The sequence below is a fragment of the Gobio gobio genome, assembly GCF_949357685.1.
Source record: "Gobio gobio genome assembly, chromosome: 9".
In the NCBI taxonomy this organism is placed as follows: Eukaryota; Metazoa; Chordata; class Actinopteri; order Cypriniformes; family Gobionidae; genus Gobio; species Gobio gobio.
Genome location: NC_137115.1, coordinates 8,747,537 through 8,770,059, shown reverse-complemented (window position 1 = coordinate 8,770,059; position 22,523 = coordinate 8,747,537). Strand labels below are relative to the sequence as shown.

The 22,523-nt window shown below is 37.5% G+C and overlaps 1 protein-coding gene across 2 annotated transcripts in view; it reads left to right on the top strand.

Moving 5' to 3' along the window:
* The window catches only part of large2 (LARGE xylosyl- and glucuronyltransferase 2), a 127,402-nt gene that overhangs the window by 30,490 nt on the left and 74,389 nt on the right, over window positions 1-22,523 (top strand). For both annotated transcript variants that reach the window (XM_079825708.1, XM_079825710.1), the window contains exon 2: window positions 7,089-7,177. The gene's annotated coding sequence lies outside the window, so the exon portion shown is untranslated. The remainder of the gene's footprint in view (window positions 1-7,088; window positions 7,178-22,523) is intronic.

Here is a 22,523-nt window from a genome sequence, read left to right as displayed (position 1 = left end):
GTAATACATTTAAAATATTTAAGTAAATGCTGTTCTTTTGAACTTCCTGTTCATCAAAGAATCCTGAAAAATGTATCAGATTTTTCAGAAATAGGACAGCTGTAATAAGAAATAAAAAAATAAGATAATAAGAAATATGAAAGATAATAAGCATTTCTTATGAGCTGCATATCAGCGTATTGGAATGATTTCTGAACGATGATGTGAAATTCAGTTTAGCCATCATCAGAATATATTCCATTTTAAAATATATTCAAACAGACAACTCTGTTGTAAAAGACAAGTTCTTTTAAATTGTAATAATATTAATATGCAATATTACTGTTTTTGCTGTATTTTTGATCAAAATAAATGCACCCATGGTAAGCATAAGAGACAGATGTTTCTCACTCAGTTTAGCTAAAATGTAATAATTATTTTTATACTTCGGGGCCTTGAATGCTTGAATCTGATTGGCTGATGAACGTTCTGAGGTGTGCAATTATTTTCTGGGAGATGCACAGCGAACGTAGTTCCAGGCAGCTCTCTTGACCGCATTACAGTTCCATATCACTTCGCATAGTTAACTGTAATAACGGAAATTACAGGACTAAAAAACAACAATATGACAGACGATTTTCCTAAAGTAAATCTTAATATTTACGGTGAATATAAAACGTTCAACAACTGGGCGGCAGCAGTATTAGACGGTCCAGATGAAGAACAACAGACGGAAGCGGACATCAAAGGCAAGCTTTTCTGTCTCATTACTGAAATCACACATGCCCGCACACGCACTACAGTTTGCACAAAAAGGTGTCAGCGCTGCCCTGACGATTTGATCAGTTCGCCTATATAGTGGAGACACTTAAAGGCTACACGTGACATTTTTTCACTAGCGAGGTAATAACAGCGCTGTTTAGAGACGCACAGAGGGAGCCTAATTCACACAAGCACTCGCTCTCTCTCTCTCTCTCTCTCTCTCGTTCTAATAACTTTATTAATAACTGCAGAAGAATGCCATCAGCGGCTCAAGCCTTCGTTAACAGCTTTCGGAACTAGCAAAAGAGCCGTTGGATGAGACGCGGAAGAAATAGTCCTACTCACAATAGCTATTTAAGTACAAAAACCGGACGAATCCCTTTAAATATATCTTCGGATCGATGTCTTGAGGTGTGGTAACCGTAGTATAAGCGGAATAATTGACTCCGGGGCGTTCAATTATTAGAACAATAATGCACACCCGAGGTGTAACGGCCACTCCGCTTTGCGTCGTGACCGCATCACCACCTCGGGTGTGCATTATTATTCTAATAATTGAACGGCCCGTCGTCAATTATTCCTTACATAATTTGTTACATTTACACTATATAGTGCTGTGTACTCAGAACACTTTACATAGAAGGGGGGAATCTTCTCAACCACCACCAATGGGCAGCATCCACCTGGATGATGAGACGGCAGCCATATTGACCTAGAACACCCACCACACACCAGCTGATTGGTGGAGAGGAGACAGAGTGATGAAGCCAATCAGTATATCGGTGTATGGGGATTATTAGGAGGCCATGATGGATAGAGGCCAATGGGCAAATTTGGCCAGGATGCCGGGTTTATACCCCTACTCTTTTTTTTTTCTTTTTCGAAGGACATTCTGGGATTTTTAATGATCACAGAGAGTCAGGACCTCTGTTTAATGTCTTATCCGAAGGACGGTGCTTATTGACAGTATAGTGTCCCCATCAGTATACTGGGGCATTAGGACCCACACAGACCACAGGGTGAGCGCCCCCTGCTACCTAGTTTTCCCAGTTGGTCTCCCATCCAGGTACTGACCAGGCTCAGCCCTGGCCTGCTAATATGACATATTATATTTTGTATGTTTTATGTACCCATGGATATTATATACACATTTACACTGTATATAAATGAAACCATGGTAATTTATAGCATATTTACTGTATAGTATATAAAAGTATCTAATGTCATCATGTCTCTGAACACACTGCTCTGTGAGAATGGAATCATACTTCACGGCTACTTGTCCCGTGTTTTTTTATTTGAATTAGAAAAGGAGCTTGATTGTTATTCATACAGAATTCAAGCTGCTACTGCAAACTGTCTGAATATAACAACTTGAGAGTCACACCTGCTTGTGAAAATGGCTTTCAGCCCAAAAACTGTTTGTGTGAACGTAGCCTCTGGCAGAGACACTCTACCTCATTTTGGTAATCTCCTCAGGGCAATAGACTACCTGTCCCCCCACACTGAGGAGAGATATCGTTTCCCCCAGGCTTTAATGACTCTTCCATTATTTTCCACTCTTCTCTCGTAATGACCCCTTATTATGCTGTTTGGACACAAACCGGAGTGACAGCACTGCAATTAAGAGTCACAGAAGACTTAGAATAACCACAGAGTCTACCTCAAATTCACAGGCCACAGACCCCTGTCACGTCCCTCCCACAGCACTGTGTCCTGTGATCAGAGTCTTGGAATTTTGACTGGAATTTACAGCTCATGTGATTCCCAGCACCAGATTCAGAATGTCAGGTATTCAATTTATATAGCGTTCCATTGGTCTGTTGTTAAATGTAGACTTTATGTTCAGCACAATCTTTTATATGTGTTTTTACTGTAGCGCAGGCTCAGTTCCAGAATCAGATCACTGAGGGTGCTTCTGGAATGACTGAGGGTGCTCTAGTAAAGTGCAGATGTAGGTTTAATCAAAGGCTCCACCATAGCAGTGTACAGTGAGACATTTAAGATTATTTTAAAGTCATTTTGAGTAAAAGGTTTTGAGTGGTGAGTGGATTCTGACTAACTTAAACACCTCTGATTGGCCATTGCGTTCAGATCAACAATTATGTCTGCACTCTCAAAAAGAAAAAAAAAAGAGTACAAAATTTTACATTTTAATGTACAAGTGGCCATCACTGGGGTGGCACCCTTAAAGGGTTAGTTCACCCAAAAATGAAAATTCTGTCATTAATTACTCACCCTCATGTCGTTTGACACCCGTAAGACCTCCGTTCATATTCGGCACACAAATGAAGATATTTTTGTTGAAAGCTGATGGCTGAGAAAGGCCTCCATTGGCATTCAGTACATTTACACTCACAAGACCCATAAAAGGCACTTAAAACGTCGTTACAAAGTCCATCTCACCACAGTGACTCTACAATAATTTTACAATGCAACGACAATAGTTTTTTGTGCGCAAAAAAAATCAAAATAACACCTTTATCCAACTTGTTCTTGTCTTCCGTGTGTGCCTCCACGACGCATGCGCGAGAATATGACGCAGATCCGGTGTTCGGACACATGACCCAGAAGCGATTTGTTTACAAGCAGAGGAAGACGCGCGTGTCTAAGCTGTTGAATTCTACATTGATCGTGCTTTAGGTCTCGGCGTAGTTCTCAAAATGGGGCTAAAGTGTGCATTTCATGGATTCCCGAACCCCGGCGCTACGTCATATTCTCGCGCATGCGTCGTGGAGGCACACACGGAAGACAAGAAGAGGTTGAATAAAGTCGTTATTTTAATTTTTTTTTGCGCACAAAAACTATTGTCGTCGCATCGTAAGATTATTGTAGAGTCACTGTGGTGAGATGGACTTTGTAACAACGTTTTAAGTGCCTTTTATGGGTCTTGGGAGTGTAAATGTACTGAATGCCAATGGAGGCCCATCTGAAGCCTTTCTCAGCCATCAGCTTTCAACTAAAATATCTTAATTTGTTTTCCGAAGATGAACGGAGGTCTTACGGGTGTCGAACGACATGAGGGTGAGTAATTAATGACAGAATTTTCATTTTTGGGTGAACTAACCCTTTAAGGGTAAGTTTTTTTACCTCTAAGTAGAGGAAAACAATGGTATAATTGTACCCTAAGGACCAATTGTGTACCTTTAAAGGTACAGTTATACGTTTTGTTCCCCAAGGAACAAAATTGTACCTCCACTGTACCTTTTTTCTGTGAGTGTGTTATTGGCTACATTGCTCACTGCTACAAAAACATGTTGTAAATAGATACATTTGATATTCTCCAGAGTGCAAACACAAATATGCACTGGAGCGTTTGCCAAATCGGTTTCGCCAATATATTATTACAGTATTAAGCATTCTTCTTTTTCACACAGGATCGAACTTTTGCTGAATTGTCTTGCAGTGATGATCACTGGGTGTTTTATTTCAGTTCTGTAATTAATCAGTATTTTGTTTAAAACTAGTTTCAGCCCGACAGTTATCATTTTCACGTCCAGCACCGCGCTGTTTATATAGCAAATGCACTTGCGCCCTTCTGTGCGCCCATGGTCTGAAAATGAGGTGTGTTCATGCGCATTGTTGGCGCGTTGCTATTTTGAGGCAACTGAAAATGATTGCGCCATTGACCAACAAGAACCCGGTCTAAAGTCAATAGCGCAGTATTTGTTGTGTTATTTATAGGGCACATTAGTAATATGAGCCTATAGGCGAGTGGACAACACACATACACTGATTATTACACACACAGGGACGCACAGCAGCACATTAAACATTTTTAAATATTAAAAATAAAAGGATTCCTCTCTGGAGAAGCGTTCAGTCTTTTCACTCGCAAATTCTGCCATGTAAATAGGCTTTTAAAGGGAATGGGAGATGAGCCTCTGATTGGTTTATTGCACGTTATGGACACCCATGACTCATTAAGAGAATAGCTACAACCCTTTTGGACCATGCGCCTGGCGTGCCAAACTTTTTTCCCGTTGTTAAACTAGCAAAAGTGGATTCGTACACACCCTAAGTTCACTTGTGTCATGTGCTTCAGACCATGTGCTCAGATCCTTAAAATAGGGCCCAAAGTGTGTCATTTTTACGTATAATACCTTCTAGTTTAATACAGAGAGATAACTATAAGCCATTCCTAGGATGAGTTTGTGTGCAATTAAAAAATAAAACATTATGTGTTTGAGCAGTCTAACATGGCAGTTTGACCAATGGCATGGGTTTTGGGCGGGTACCTACAGTAGTTAGTGAGAGACTGAACCTGTGTGCATTTCAAGCGTATGTTGTATTTTTGATGCTGTTTCCTAGCTTAACCCTCTGAGGTTCTTCTGTCATTTCTGACCCGAATTATTATTTTTCTAAATGTTAAAAATCGTAGCTTCATCGGAATGGTCCGAAACTTGGTGACTTTATTGGTACTTGGTATATGAACACCCAAAAAAATTGGGGACAGGATTTGAAAAGTCTAAGTGGTCGTAAAAAATAGTCACACTCAGGACCTTCGGGTCAAAAATGACCCCCATATGAAATGAATTGGAAATTGGCAAAAATATGAACATATAGAGTTTTTTTGTGCATACAATCTATAAATCAGCCAGGATGCAGAAAAAAAGGACTCAACAGTGAAGGGATGAATCTCTAAAACATCAAGAGTGCAAAACAGACAAAAAAACTCACACACAAACACACACACACACACACAAAAACACAATTAGCTTTTGGAATGGCACGCGTTAATTTGTGTGTGCGTGTGTTTTTGTGTGTATAAGTGTGTGTGTGTGAGTTGTTTTTGTCTGTTTTGCACGCTTGATGTTTTAGAGATTCACCCCTTCACTGTTGAGTCCTTTTTTTCTGCATCCTGGCTGATTTGTAGATTGTATGCACAACAAAATTAATTTCCCATTCATTTCCTATGGGGGTCATTTTTGACCCGAAGGTCCTGAGTGTGACTATTTTTTTTTACCACCACTTAGACTTTTCAAATCCTGTCCCCATTTTTTGGGGGTGTTCATATACCAAGTACCAATACAGTCAACAAGTTTCGGACAATTCCGATGAAGCTACGATTTTTTTTTTTTTAATTATAAAACGCAAGATCCACTATAGTGGTAAAAATGTGCTATTGCATGATAAAAATGCTCAATGTGTCCACCGGATGGCACCGATCTCATTTAAAAAATTGCTTTCATGAGGCCTAGGCTTGACTCTAAAATGAAATACAGCTTTAATAAAAAAAAAAAAATTATATATATATATTTATTTTTTATTTATTTTTTTAATATTCAATGGAAAAAAATGGGTCATAATTATTGCATAAATATTAATTATAAATCATAAAATTATCTCAAAACACCAAAAAAGAAAGGAAAAAGTATTGAACAAAAATATATTTCATTGATTGATTCAAATCTTTTTTTATCTTAATCCCGCTCTCCGGGTCATTTTTGACCCGAAGGTCCTGAGTGTGACCCATAAATGAGGAACCCCAGAGGGTTAAGATGGTGGTGTCCCTAGCAGACTTGCTAACTAGCTTAAAATGGTTAACTTTAAGCCATCATGATTTTATTCCAAACCTGTATGACTTTTTTATTCAGATATTTTGAAGCACCAAACAACCTTGAACCCCACTGGCTTTCATTGAATGAACAAAAACATATATTCTCAGCGATAATTCCTTGGTCAACCAGCATTTCTATGCAATGCCAACACCAAACCAGCACAAACCAGCCTACACCAGCATTCGAATCCCCCTAATCATTTTTCTACAAGTGCTCTGTCTCCTCCTCCTCATTCTGTCTCTGGCCTGCACACTGATCACGCTTTCTCAGCTGGAGCTCTGAGATGTGCTATCCTCAGTTCAACAGGCTCTTGTTGTAGGTAGGAGGACACAATATGTCTCTGCATAGAGAGAAACAGCGAGAGATAAAGCACGTTTAATTTACAGCCCAACAAACGTGTGAGTCAGAGCTACGTGCGGAAAAGACGGCATCCCACAGCGCACAGATGCTGTATCAACTCATGATTTGTTCACCACACGGTCCTGGGTTTGACCTTTCCTCCAGTCAACCTCAATCAATAATGATTTTACTTGTTAAGTTGCATCCAAACAATCTGAAGTGCTTTAAAAGAATACGTTTAAGTGGTTTCACTTTTGAGATTTGACTCATTCGTTTTTAGCAGCAAATCTACAGGAGTGGATACATTGAGTTCACCCTTGCACCCGAGTTACATTGTAGCCTCGGTTTATGTCATATTTAAAGTACAATAGAATATACATATTTAATGCAGTATGCCTATAAAAGGTTGAAAATCTGTCTAATGGTGTTTATTACCTTATGTTACAGGTTTCAGAGAGGTTGAAAGTAAAGGTTTCTCAGTGATTACTCGGCAGTCACGTCTTCTTGGCATCATAGATCTTCCAGGACGCTTTCTGGTGAGTCATCATTGGGTTTTATATTTTATCATTGGAAACATTATTATAAAGGCCTTTTCACACAGTTTTTTTCCCCAATGATACCTAGTGAAGCATCAAGCTAAGCTCTGAGGTTCAAACATTTCAACTTTGAAACCAAAGACTACAGGACGATTTTCATAATTACGTGGGCAGTGTAGAGGGTAAAAAATGAGCGAGATGGAAAGGAGTCTGATCCTGTGAATCTAGATACAATAAGGTGCAAAAATGGTGGGTGCTTTGAAATCATTGTAGTATTTTGCCTTATTTTTATTATCAATTTTGTCCTCATGATAATGAGATAATAAGCTAAAAACTGAGTCAATCATTGCAGCACTGTCCGGTCTCTCTCTATTTGGGAAATGGCACCTGTGACTAAAATGGATGGACACGTGATTATTTCCAACATTTTTTATTTTATGTTTCGTTGGCTTACTGCAAGGAATATTTCCAACCTAGGCTCATAAAAAATATGTGCCTGGGTCAACATTTTTGCAAAAATGATATTAGGCCTATGTTGCTACTTGCACGTTTCATAGCAGTTTCAAAGTAAAATGTCCAGTGAGAGGGGCTAAAAAGTGCATTCAATTTTCTCCAAAACAGATAAACAAGACTGTGTTAATATTTTATTATGTTGGTTCATGCACATGGCAGTTCGGGAATGAAATGTCTGGTGAGTGGCACTAAAAGGTTAATGCACTCTCACATTTGAAAGCAAAGTAGGAGAGAGCGGGGCACAGCCTAACACTTTTTGACTTTCTCAGTTTGTGTAAATCCACTTGGGATTTCTTTTTTCCCACATTAATATTACACATGTCTAGTACAATTATGTGGTTTTGTTTCATTGATACAGTGTATACTTTTGTGAAATGAATGGAAGTGAAATGTGACAACATGCCCCATAGGTGGGGGTACATTGTAACATATGGTGGGGCACAATGTAACATGACCAAATGACAGCTTAAAATGTTATCTGATATAATAAAACAAATATCCAAGACAAACTAAAATATTTTGTCAATAAAATACAATTATTAACTTTTTAAAATTAAATAATGGCTTTTTTTAATCATTAAAAATATATATTTTTTTTAGTTTGACAACAAACAGATCGCTAAATACAGCTATAAAGCATATTTAAAAACATAATAATAATTAATAATTTCTGAACATTGACTCTCAGTCATTATTCATCTTTTTCTCATGGTTTCTCAATTGAATTTTTAAAAGTATAGAATATATATTTCTAATAGGGGCTCATTGTAACGCAGTGTTACAACACACCCCACCTGCGCAACTGGGATTTAAACCGCGGCTCGTGTTTTCAGCTGGTTATATCAGCATATAACCCAACTCTTAATTGACAGATATAAGATTAAAATAATATCATATGATTAGTCTTATTTTAAATAAACATAAAAAACAGAGATGAAAAATAAACTTAAGTAAGTTAAATTAACTTAAGTCAATTTTTTCTCTAAATAATGTTGATATGGCAACTAGTAAATACACTAAGTTTCGTCATCCTGGCATGTGTGGCAAGTGTTAAACCATGTGTGTTACAACTAACCCCGCGTTATGGTGCGTTCACACCGGACGCGAATGACGCGATTCACGCGAGTGATTTACATGTTAAGTCAATGCAAAGACGCGAATAGACATTCTGCAGTGCAATTCACGCGAATGAGGCGGCGCGAATGACGCGATGCGAATTGAGCGAATTGAGCGTTTGACGCGTGATTCGCACGAATGCTGTGAATCGCCCGAGTTAAAAAATCTGAACTTTGGCGGATATTCGCGCTGCGTTAACCAATCAGGAGCTTGCTCTAGTAGTGACAACAATGAGGAGAAAATCTGTATATTAATATCTGGTTCAGACAATATGATTATCACTGTGATAACATTAAATGACATGAAACACAACCCAGTCTCTTTTTGTTAAATGCAAGTTTATGTTTGATCAATAATACAAAAGTATAAGTAAAAGGTATAATAAGCTATACATGAAATAAAGCAAACAATTCAATCAAAAATTCAAAGTCAGTGCTAGTCTGCTACAACGGTAACATAAAGTTATAGCCTAAAAATAAAAAAAGTTATGAAACTTCACTTTGCCCTCAGCCTAAACGATTTGCCAGGGAACAAATTATAGATCCATGAGACCAAAGATCGCCCATTACATATACACAAGACGAATTATAGCTCGAGACACCACAGAGACATTGGAGCCAGCGGAAGACGGCAGAAGGACTGGCCGAGGAAAGGCTACTCTCGCTGGGGTAAACGAGCGTGGAGCGCCACTGATCCACTGGAGCTCACAACTCCGAAAACGCCAGATAAAATGTTCAAATAGGCACTCTTTTTATAAATAAACTACATTATCGCCTGAAAAAGTCTTAAAACTACGTTTTGTCACACATTAACAGTAGATTTTAACAAAAAAGACGTGTAAACACAGCCCATGTCAGCCATTTCTCAACGAGACGAGCCGGCTGGCAGAAGCCCCTCCCATGACGCAAATTCACGTCTGTTGTGAAGTGAATGTCACGGGCAAATGAAGCGAATTTCACGCGGGAATGAAGCGAGTAAACTCAAAATGTTCAAGCGAATAGCGCAAATTATTCGCGTCCGGTGTGAACGCTACATTAGGTTGTGCCCCGCTCTCCCCTACCACCTATATAGGCATGCGATTATCACTAGCTTTTATCACGGTATACGGTATTATCACGATATTGAAATAAGTTGCAAAAAAGTGTTGTCATGCTATAACAGGTTTAATAACTTTCTAATAACAAAAAGAACCAAACATTTAAATGCAATACACAAAAATGTATAAAGTAAACAAATATTTAAAACAGATTAAAGTGCAAAAGAATTATAAAGAACAATAGGTAACACTTTACAATAAGGTCTCACTAGTTTAATGCATTAACATTAACAAAGAGCAAATAGCTACATTTGTTACAGAAGTTATTCTTCTTTGATAAAAAAGCAACTTTTAGTGTTAGCTCAGGTCCATCAAATAATAGTTACAACTTTTGATTTTAATAACGTGTTATTAAATGCTGAAATTTACATTTAACTAAGATTAATAAATGCTTTAGAAGTATTTTTCATTGTCAGTTTGTTAATGAATGAACTAATGTTTAATAATAGAGCCTTATAAAGTGTGCGACCGAACAACAAAGAATCAGAACATATTCAAACAATATCTAGGGCATGTCATTCTGTCCAGATTTAAATATAAAATGTTTAAATTTGAAAATGACTCGCCTTAAGTCTTTAAGGATTAAGTATTTGGTTATGGGATGAGCACCGTAGCGAATACAGAAACCTGAATGTCTGTGTGTTTAGTAGTGTGAGTGTTTGTTTACGAGGGTTACCGGGGAAACGGCTGCATTTCTGCTGTTCCGTCAGCGCCATCTGCTGTCAGAGAGTGAATGTGCGCGTCTCCTTCACTCGTTCCGCCATGCGCTGCTCATGCACGTTGGGTTTGTTTAGATCAGTTTGTTTACAACTCATCTTTGAGCTCTTTTGTCCAACCTTGTTGTACGGGACTCATAACTGAACACTGGACCATGTGAGCTACTGAGCAAGTTTACTACGTCGGAAAAGACACACATATGGAACTGGATATGTGATGCAAATATAAAAATGTATTCGTTTACAAATCATGGTGCAATTAACTGTGCAATGAGACTTCATTAATTGATAATCTGCCCCTGTAATTATAATTTGTGTAAAAAGGAATAAAAGTTGTTGTCGTTTCGCTGCCACTTGTGTTAGTGTATACAACATGTTGTATTGATACACATGTTTTTACATTGACCCTGGGTTGAATATTTCACATACTAGGTTGAATTTTTCACATTGCCACATGGAGAAAAAACATTATTCGGCCATTTTAGATGGTAGAAATTCTTCTGATTGTTGAAGTTTTTTAGAAGACACGCAAGTCACGGCAGATGTTTTGTTTAGTGGATGGTTTGATTTGAATTGTGCACTTTAGTTACATCACTGTGGATCAGATAATCATTCTCACAGTTTGACTTAAACCATGTTTCTTTTAAAATTGCTGGTCAGTGATTCATTTGGTGAGTGTTTTTGTTTTAAAGGGCATATCATGACAACCTTTTTTCTCTTTCTGCTGTTTTTCAGTGCAATTTGCAGGACTTTTTGCATTCTAAACAAATTTTTACTCTTTTTGCAGCGTGTTCACTGTTTAGTACATACTTCTTTCTTAGCAGCCCTGCCGTGAAACCATCTGCAAATCTTTTCATGTGAAGGTCAAAGCAACACATGATGTGTCGAGAGATGTGTTGAAGCTCTGACATGAGTCATGCATGAGGGCCTTAACACCTTCAAATGAAGATTAAAAAAGCAATACCATGTCAGCAGGGCTTGACATTAACCAACCCACCAGATGCGGGTGGATTTCAGCAGTGGAATGTAACACAGTCACTTCTACTAGCCATTTTGGTGGGTTAAATTTTATATATAATATATTAAAAAAAAAAATATTGTAGTTTTTTAAAAAGGCTTCTGAAATAAACTAAGTACAATGAAGTGTTGTCAGAAATATAGATTTTTCAATACACCATTAGGGCTGGGCGATATGACGATATTATCGTATATCGACGATGTCTCGCAAATATCTCGATATCGATAACAGTCAGTGTTATCAGACGATAATCGACAGTATCATAAAAATGACGACTGATAAACTCACAGGACATTGCGTTGCCAAATACATTATAAATAGCTTATAGTTACCATACACTTACCTCTTTAGTGTTTTTGATGCATAGCTACAGTAACCTATATGTGTTAAAGCAAAACATTGAAGTATATGGATAAAAAGTTGGTTGTGTCTGTTTTCATTATACATGCGCAAAGAGAAGCACGTTACAAATTAACGAGACATAGGTTGGCTTGGCTAAATGTTTTAAACAGCTCTAAAAATATTATTGGCTATTAAATTATAAATAGAATAGCCTATTAATAATACAAATATTAATCAAACATGGAAACCTGGAAAACATTTAAAATACTAACGCTAAAAATAAAACGAGAGAGCGAAACCTTTGAACAAAATATTTTATTCAGGACACAATGCGAACGATATTCAATCATTTAGACAAATTGCTTTTATCAGTAACATATTCAAAACGTTTTTTTTTTAAATCAAACAATGGGTAAACAAAAATCACCTTAAAATAACTTTATGCAGGTGATCTGTAAAACACCGTAAATGTGGTTTACCCAGCATGTCTTAACAGTTGCGTATGAAAATCATAAATGCATTTTTTTAAATCATCAGTAAAATCTTCAAAAAACTAAATCATCATTCAAAATTAATACAATTCATTTTTTTTTAATTAGACACCTTAAAAATAAAATATAATCCAAACACCTCGTTATTTAATAGAAACCTATAAAACGTATGGTTTGCATGCATGTCTTGGCAGTTGCGTATCATAAATGCATTTTAAAAAAATAATTAAAATCATCAAAAATCTAAATTATCATTCAAAATTAAAACAAATATGATTTCATTTTTTTTAAAATACATTAGGCTAGTTCTCAAAAATAACATATAATCTAAACACCACGTTATTTAGCCTAATTGAACCATGCATTTATAAAACATTACCGCAACAATCTAACGCAGGTTTCTAGACAGGAAAACGAGCATATTAACCTTTTCTGGGGTTAAAGCATTACGGAATGGGGTGACAATTTGACCTGCTGCGCTAAAAACCCTTTCTGAAGGACTGCTTGTTGCAGGCACACACAAAAATTTTCGCGTTACGAGAGACATGAGCGGGAATCGGCGTTCATTATTTTTCCACCACTCAAGTGGGTCCTCCTCTCCGTCAATTACATCTTCCAAAAGATAGGCCGTGAGCTCAGCCGCTGCCCGACCCGCCTCACTCGTAGGTGTTTTTTTGGTCTTTCCAAGGAGATCACTCAGTGTGTTTTTTTTCTTCTTCAAAGGCACCTCTTGAGCGCTGGTGTTTGCATGTTCTTCCATGTTCTCGTGATTTACCGGGCTTGAGTGACGATGGCACTCTGTAATGGCATCAAGCACTTCTGTCTTGGTTTGCTCCAATTCGTTCAAATTAATTCCACCTCTGTAGCGGGGATCAAGGAGAGTGCTGATTCTGAGAAGTTTTTGGGTTGCGTGGTTGTTATATTTGGCGTCTAATTCCTCCAAGATGCCAGTCTTAATTTTTTTACCCAATTGTGTGTCATCGTCATTTTCCGTTAAGACACGACGAGTGTGTTGTAGCACTGGGGTGACAGACGAAACAGTAACGTAAGTTTCTCCTGACAAAACGTCGGTCAAGTCTGCTACAGGCTTCAGTCCTTTGTTCACTGACTCCAGAACGGAAATATCTTGCCACGTTAAGTTTGGTAGTGGACGTCGGCTTTTGTCATCTGCAAAGACCCGTCGTATTGCTGGAGTCTGCTCCAGAATCCTTTGTGTCATCTTCAGCTTCGACCCCCAGCGCGTTGGACAGTCCTACAATTAATTAATTAATAAACAAAACAAATAACATTAGAATTTAAAGTGTCTATTTTTATAGCAATCTTTTAATTTAACATTTGTTTAACTTTTTTTTTATATATATATATATAAATAGATTTAAAATAGCTGCGTTTGTGTTCTCCAATTTTAATCTGTAGCCTATAGCTTAACCTTAAACGGTTGAAAATGTATATAAAAGGTAACCATGGGCCTGTATTTTAAATAATATAAAATAAAGGTTAGAATAAAATTATTGTAATATAAAAAAATGAAAGAAAAATATATTAAAGTGATGACAAAAATCATGGGTAGGCTATTTGAAATAGCATAATAAAATACAATATATAAAAATAATGGTAACACTTTACAATAAGGTTTAATTTGTTAACATTAATGTAATGAACCAACCATGATAAATAGCCTATCTTTGTTATGGTCAGTTCATAGTGCATTATCTAATGTTAACAAATACTACAAATGTTGATAGTAATAAGCAAGCATATTACTAAATGTTGAAATTAAAATAATTCATTTTTACATTCATTATAACATCAAGTTCATTATTAGTTTATGCAACTAATGTAGTTAACTAATGAAACCTTGTTCTAACGTGTTACCAAAATAATATTAAATTAAAATGGTTTTACCGTTATGAGAGAGTGATTAGGGATGTCGAGCTCCTCTTGCGCTCTCACGAGTTCGCGTCTTCGGTGCCAACTCTTCGAGAAAGCCCCATTAATGGCCCGGCATACACCAAATGCTCGGTCTGTACTGGCCTTCTCCTTCTGAAGTGAATTGTTTATGGCGACATTCAAATTGTGCCCAAAACAATTAAGCCATGGCCACTTTAGTTGCCGCACTGCTGCCACGACATTAGCTCCGTTGTCTGTGGTGATGCATGAAATTTTTTTTTCATCGACGCCCCATTCTTTTACACTATCCAAGAGACTATCTGCCAAATAATCTGCTGTGTGGCTCTCAGGCACATAAATCGTTCCGAAGCAGTTTGATTGAAGTACCCAGTTTTTGTCTATGTAATGAGCAGTAATTGACATGTAAGGTGTCATCGTATTGCTGCTCGACCACATATCCGTCGTAAGAGCGACATAATCCGCGCTACTGATGCTAGTCATAACCTCAGTTTTCACTGTATTATACAGCTCTGGAATAGCTGTTCTTGAGAAATAATTCCGACTGGGTACTTCATACTGCCGGTCAAAAGTTTGAAGCATGGACCGGAATTCTGCCTGGTCCACAAGACTAAGAGGCATCATCTCTTTAACCAGAAAACGGGTCACAGCTAGAGTGCACTGTCTCCATTTTAAACTGGATTTATCGTACTTCTTTCCACAAGCGAACGCAGAAGCAATCGGAGTTAAACTAGAATTTTTCCCGCTTTGAGAAGCGGCTGCAGAGCGGGGCTCAAATGAGGCCGCTACTGCTGGATGGTGTATGTTGATATGGCTGCGGAGATTAGTGGTCTGCGCATCTTTAACCCTTACTTTTTTTTTGCACAGCCTGCAGATAGCCTCTGTTGGATCCGCTGGTTCACCATTTGCATTTGGTTTAAATCCATAATACTGCCAAATTACCGATGTGCATCTTTTCTTGGATATTAAACCGTTGTCCTCCATTTTATGCCTGGAAATTTTTGACACAGACATGAGCAATTGCGCGCGCGGGCGAGTGGGCGTGGTCAGTGCGGAGTAGACGATATTATCAGATATCGCGATATTTTTGAAGGCGATTATCCCCCCCAAAAAATTCACATATCGCCCAGCCCTATACACCATACTAAGTAACACTTTATAATTACTGCATGCTATGAATCATTAGTTAAGCATTAGTAAATAGTTAATTAATCATCTATAAAGCATTAATAGACATGAATAAGCAGTTAATAAATACAGCTTTATTCTTGATTTCTAAGCATATCGATAATGTTTAATAATTGTATTTTCATACTTTATACATATTTAGACATATAGTAATAGTTACTCAGTATGTTAATAAATGCTTTATTAACATGTATTCCTACTGTAATTCATAATTAATTCAGGTAGTTATAAAACATTTAGTAGTTGTCAGTTAACTATTTCAGTGAGCTCATCTAAAATGAGGACTATTTATGCCTTGTACAGCTTTTACAAAGGAGATTTAAAGGCTCAGCTATCTATCTATACACACTGAATAACTATTACTCTTCTTTTATTACTACATTTTTTCAAATTTAAATAGTTTGTAACGCTTTAAAAATAATGTTCATTAGTTAACATTAGTTAACTACATTAGTTAACATCAACAAAGATAAATAAATTATTAGTTCATGTTAATTTCAACATTTAGTGATGCATTATTTAAATCTTGTTAACATTAGTTAATGCACTGTGAACTAACATGAACAGCTGTATTTTTTATTAACTAATGTTAACAATGATTAACTAATGCTGAACAGAGGTGTTGTTCATGGTTAGTTAATGTTAACTAATGCATTAACAAATGTTAACTAATACAACCTCATTGAAAAGTGTTACCAAATATTTGATTAATCATTTACTTACACTTTCTAAATGATCTGATGAACCACTGACCTCCTACATAACTGATTTGTAAATAATGTAATACTTAATTTAGAAATGATTGAAACTGAGCTTTAATAAAGTATGAAAATACAATTATTAAACACATTATAGATATGCTTAGAAATCAAGAATAAAGCATTTATAGCTGTATAATAATATAGCTGATTAATAACTGATTATTAATGTCTATTAATGCTTTATAAATGATGAATTAACTATTTACTAATGCTTAACACTAATGATTCATAACATGCGGTTATTATAAAGTGTTACCAAATACTGAAAGACTTCCAAAACTAATTTTCGGCTAGACGATAGGCTTTCCCTCTCTCTCATCTCTCCGACAGTGAGTTGACACACAAACCGCCTCCCCTCACTCACTTGTTTCATTTGCTCCAGATGAATATAGTTGGTGTTACAGGGCTTGAATTTCGCTGTGAAATTGCGCGTATTGGGCATAATTTTACCCATTCACGCAGATTTTGCACACACATAAAGCTGCCTCTCAGCACTAAACTAGTTCTTTTTGCTGCTTATTGCACTTAAACAGTCAAACACACACAAAATAATGTCAAAATGTCAGTCTTGGCGAGTATTCACTTAAACCTAATCAGTTGTTTTAAGTGAATATAACCAGTTGAGAAAGAAAGTGCATGTGTAACAGCCTAATATACCTCCTGCCAAATTATGAGATAATACTAAAAATATCTATATGCAGTTTTTCCCTATATGGTATCGATGTCAAAAACTTTGGAAAGCCACTAGCCACAGTGGCTGGAGAGCAAACAAGTTAATGTCAAGCCCTGGACGTACAGCAAATGTTAAATAAAGCTACGTTTCATTTGCTCAGAATCAAGCTCGGCTTCGTCCTTCCTTAAGTGGTTGTCAGGGAAACAAATCACTGCAATGCTAAAGCCCTAAACAACTCACTTAAATGTTATGTTTTCAGCATCTAAAGGGCAGAGATGCACACGTATATACTTTAATATCCACAAACAAACAATCCCTCGGATTTGTAACTGGAACATTTAAGAGGGTGCATTAGCCGAGCTCATGAAATATTGATTGTTGCGCATTATTTAGTTCTATCTGTGATAATGGCTTTTGGGTGCTTTGCCATCAGGCTCTGTAGAGGTTTGCTTTTCGGTCAGGCAGTAGGATCTTCTGGATTGGAGTTCATGTTACATCCACTGTCAGGCAAAAGCGGATATTGAAAAATCGTGCACTGATATATTAGAAGCAGTCGACCGTTCTACTCAAATGTGATGTTTTCTCATCAAAAAGAACACTGTGATTGTTTCTCTGATGTTTCTAGAGTGTGTAGGCAGGTTGCTAGAGAATTACCGTGTGTGGAGGTTGTGCAGACCACAGCCCATGGCCTACAATTGGCTTTGAAGAGGATGAGAAACAATAAAGGGGGCAGAGAGGCCTGCTGACACATGCAGCTTAGACCGCCATGGATTTCTATGCTGGTCCAGGTTGGTCCGTGTGGGTTAGTGCTAGTAATGTAAGATCAACCTCTGAGCAATACAAATGTTCTCTGGGAATCAGCAAAACCTCCAGAAATGAGCTATTTTAACCAGAAAGACCATACATGTACTGTAAAACTTAGCTGGTGAAGCTAGATTTTCTGATGAAACTAGTTTTTTTATGGATGTATTGCTGGTTCCCAGAGGTACATTTCATTGCTCATAGTTTGCTTTTCCAGTTGAAGAGACTTGGAGTTATTTTTCATACAAGTATCAACTTTATATCAGGTTTATATCTTAGAAATAAAAATAGATAACGGAGACGATATTTACAACTGTAAGCTATCAACTTTTGATAAGATATAAATGTTTTAGTTTTAATGCTTAGATTAAATGTTAGTAATCAAAAGGCATGTCTAATTTATTGAAATAAAAATGGCATTTAGTGCCGTATGAAATTTGCCAAATTCCATTTGCCAAAAGCGAATTCCATTTTTATGACTGAACTTCGCAATTCTGTCTGCGTTTTCCGCATTTTGGAAACCAAATGCCCCTAGAATTTGTAGATAATGTTCAGATTTCTCCTAAATCTCAAAAAGAGATATGTGAGATTATGATTACATGCTTTTTACATGTTGTGTGTTGCAAAAAATAGCAACTGAGGTTACAAATGTGAGTGCCTGCACAATCGCCTGGTATTGACTGGTGGCAACATTCATTTCTTTTAAGTATGTGAAGAAGAAGATGGAACATGTCAATAAAAGCAACAGAAGATGGTGTAAACAATAAAAAATGAATATGCGAGCAGGTCGGAAAGTATCTGCATTTGTGTGACTCGAATGCATAAAGAGCATAAAGATGATGCAACTCCTGAGGAAAATGTTATTGCATACAGATAAGGAGACTTGGAGTTATTTTTTTTCATTTAAGTATCAACTTTATTTCAGGTTCCTCCTAAAAGTCTATTTTAAGAAATAAAATAGACACAACTGAGACAGTTTTGTTTACTTACAGCAAGAGTATAAAGCTATAAAATAAGCTTTACTCGGATCCTTTGGAGAAGACTTACTTTGATGAGAAGAAGCTAGAGTAAGAATTTGATGAGAAATATTGTTGCGTTCAATCTCTGACATTTCATTGTGGACAATGTTGAAAATGATAAGGGTATAATGTAATAATGTTAAAGGGTAGCTAACTTTTTTTTGTTAATGATCTGCAAGACTGGGGCTTTATTGCTGTTCATTGATTCGAGTAAATGTTTTGACATTTGGGTATAAAGTGTTTTAATTCTACAATATATGGTGTAAAAATGTCTGAGTGCTTGAACGGTGACTACTGCAGTTGAATTTTCCCATTGGACGTTGTTGGTCATCATGACGTTGGTTCTTTCTTCCAACGGCTCACTACCCACGCCCCTGGCACAAGCTCACCACGCCCTAAGAAATGTTTTCCCGCATTGATCACTTGATGAGATCGGTTTCACTCCAGTATGAACTTTCACGTTACATGAAGTAGAAACATTATGATTGAAACTTACTTGACACTTGCTGTCAACATTCTAATGAAGACAATACGGTTAAATAATGCAGTTGTCAGTGCACGTCAGGCTTTTCTTGCAATATTTTTGCCACCCGTCATGTGTACACATACTTTTCGTCCATGAGACGCACTTTCAAAGCCGGACACGCAAGTGGTTGCTGTGGTAACGCACAATACCATAACGTGCTGGCGTATATAGTCTAACTTTTATTTGAGGAAATCTGTTTATAATAGGCTATTAGGTTTGAACTTATTGATCCTGCGAGTGGGTGGAGTAAGGCTCTGACCAGGGTTGAGTTACCCTTTAAATGAGAAACATATGAGATTATTGAAGGTTTTCCATTCACTCTCCATTTATTTTAAATTCTATCTAGGAGAAACCATCATAATAGTTAAGAAGCTTTTTGAGAACATTAGCACAAGTTTCTTGATGCCCAATTGACCTATCGGTAAGCCCCTCCCCTCGAACGCAGATGAGCCAATAGCAGTTGAGTATCAGTTGCGCTGGGACCGGAACTCGGACATCTTTAGGTGTCAGCGCCATAGAGAAACATTGGAAAATCCGAAGCTCTCATCGGTTTGATGGTGTTTATGCTACAAAAATGATACAATGTCGTGCCTGAGGTACTGTAACACTGATTCCAGGTATCCTGAGAGGATTTTCTGTTTGTCAAACTCTCATTAAGTTACGATTAAAGCCCCTGCTATCATACAAACCGAAATAACTAACGTAACTGTTCTCATGTCATGTACACTGTAGGTCAAAAACTTGAAGGTCTACATTTCAGTGCCTCTCCATATTAAACTGGTTATATGTAAATTAATGTAATTTTAGATATGTTTAAGGTCTACATTATCTGTCCTACTAAGGAGGACTCCTATTTTGATGGGTATTATAGTTAACGGGTAGTGAAAGGAAGAGCTTGCACGCAGTTTATCGGAGTTGTTTTGCAGATACAACGTTTACCAGTTATTAACTGCACCCCCGAAAAGTCATAAGCTCTGTGTAGTGTTTGTTTACTGTTAGTTTTATGAGTGTTTTTGTGTAATTTGCTGTGTATGTTAATGGTAATGCAACGGAGAGAGAGAGTTTGTGAATGAGACGTTAATGCGCACATCTTATGCTTTGTTTGTTCAGCTCTTACGATGATTTTTTGGAGTGAAAAAGGACATAATAAACTTGATAAACCATCAGTAAAGTTTGGCCATCATTCGGACGGGGTATACGCTACATTCTGTGTCCAAAAACATCTTGGGATAAGGTTTTCACACTGACAGCTGTCATTGTAAGATATAGCAACTCCGTTTGTTTGTCCGAGTTAGCAACATTAACTAAGGGGGGGGGGGGGGTCTTACCGATAGGTCAATTGTAGCCTTGCCTCGGCCTGCTCTGACCTTTGACCTTCACCTGTGATTCAGCAGATCTTCTTGCTCTCCCACAAGGTGTACTGCGAATGCAAGAAAAGGCCATAAAATGGACCAAATAAATCATGTTCAATCTCAGAACCCTCAGGGTTCAAAACAGGATATGCTCTTTTGGGGTGTTTTATAGCCATTTCTAGGAACTTTTATCCCAGTCTCCCGCTGGTACACCCCGTGTTAATACCTGATGGTGCTCTCTTTCAACGCCGAATTGGATTGCTTAGGCCTTCGGCGGCAAAACTAGGATAAGCGTGGCAGATGCAAGCTGTAAAGACTGTCCCAGGGCCGTGCTGGTGTGGAGAAGAGCTGTCTCTGACAGAATGAGAGATTGCAGTAGCTAGTTCAGATGAGCCTACTGGAGATCACTTTGTTTTGAAGGGCGGTGAAGAGGAGGGGAACGCACTGTGATTCATGCTCCCCTAATGGAAAGCTCTCAGTGCCCTGGAGTACACACTTTAGTACAACACACTCACACTTTTTCATCCACAGAAAAAAACTCTTCTTGTTCCCCCTTAGAAAGTAGAAGAATAAGGGAACCAATGGGGATAATGGTGCCTTTCCTCGGATGCAGACCTGATCTTTTGACACTCTGTTAACCCCTACCTTCTGAAAGTGGCCCGCTGGGATTTGGCTGCTGCTGTCATCCTTTATCATAATTTGATGAAATTTAGCACCGTTAGCCTGAAATGCATCTCTGATCTAATTAAAGAAGTTCAAACAGAGTGTCTTATGCAAATGCCTTCGGAAAAAAAAAAGACACAGAAACAGATACCTTTCTGTTTCCAGGTCAATTTATGGGGCTTTCAGCCGTGTCTTAGTGGAAGGAGTGTTTCCTCGTCTTTCTCTCACATAATTGAAGAACAAACTCCTCGAAGCGTTTGACTGGCATATGATCTCTCAGAGAGTTTTCAAACTTGAACAGACACCTTTAAACGAACTGAACTTGACCATTTTTGGTGATGAGTCTGAGTCGAGTTTTGACAGTCCGGGAGATGCCGTTACTAATTATGCGGTTAAAGGGATTGTTCACCCAAAAATGAAAATGATGTCATCATTTACTCACCCTCAAGTTGTTCCAAACCTGTATGAGTTTATTTGTTCTGCTGAACACAAAAGAAGATATTTAGAAGAAGCAGATAGAGCAACCATTGACTACCATAGTAGGGGGAAAAATACTATGGTTGTCAATGGTTGCTCTCTCTGCTTTGTTACAAACATTCTTCTAAATATCATCTTTTGTGTTCAGCAGAGCAAAGAAACTCACATAGGTTTGGAACAACTTGAGGGTGAGTTAATTTTGGGTGAACTATCCCTTTAAAAAAATCTACCTTCAGTTTCAAGCAAAAAGGTTAAATGAAATTGATGAAATCACAACAGCAATATATGCATAATGGTTTTTATGCATTTGGAAAACACTTTTTTATCCTTTGTGTTGCTAATGCCTTTCCCTGTGCCAGCTGAGACACAGAAAGAGTATATCTTGAAAGAGTACTGAATCTTCTGATCAAAACACATACGAAGAATACGCAGAAACAAGCAATATCATATGCAAGCAGATGCTTTTGTAAAATAACGTGATCATCTACATTAAACAGCATATAAATCAAAACTGCCTAATGTTATGAATGAAATGTCGACTCAGGACGAGCTTTAGGACCGTGAAGCTCTGGGGGTGTTGATGGACTTGATCTCGTTCTGAATCCGATCCGGATGAAGTCTTAGCTTTTTGCTCAAAATGTTGATATTTTTTTATGAAGCTTACCCATATTCGAGTGTACATATAA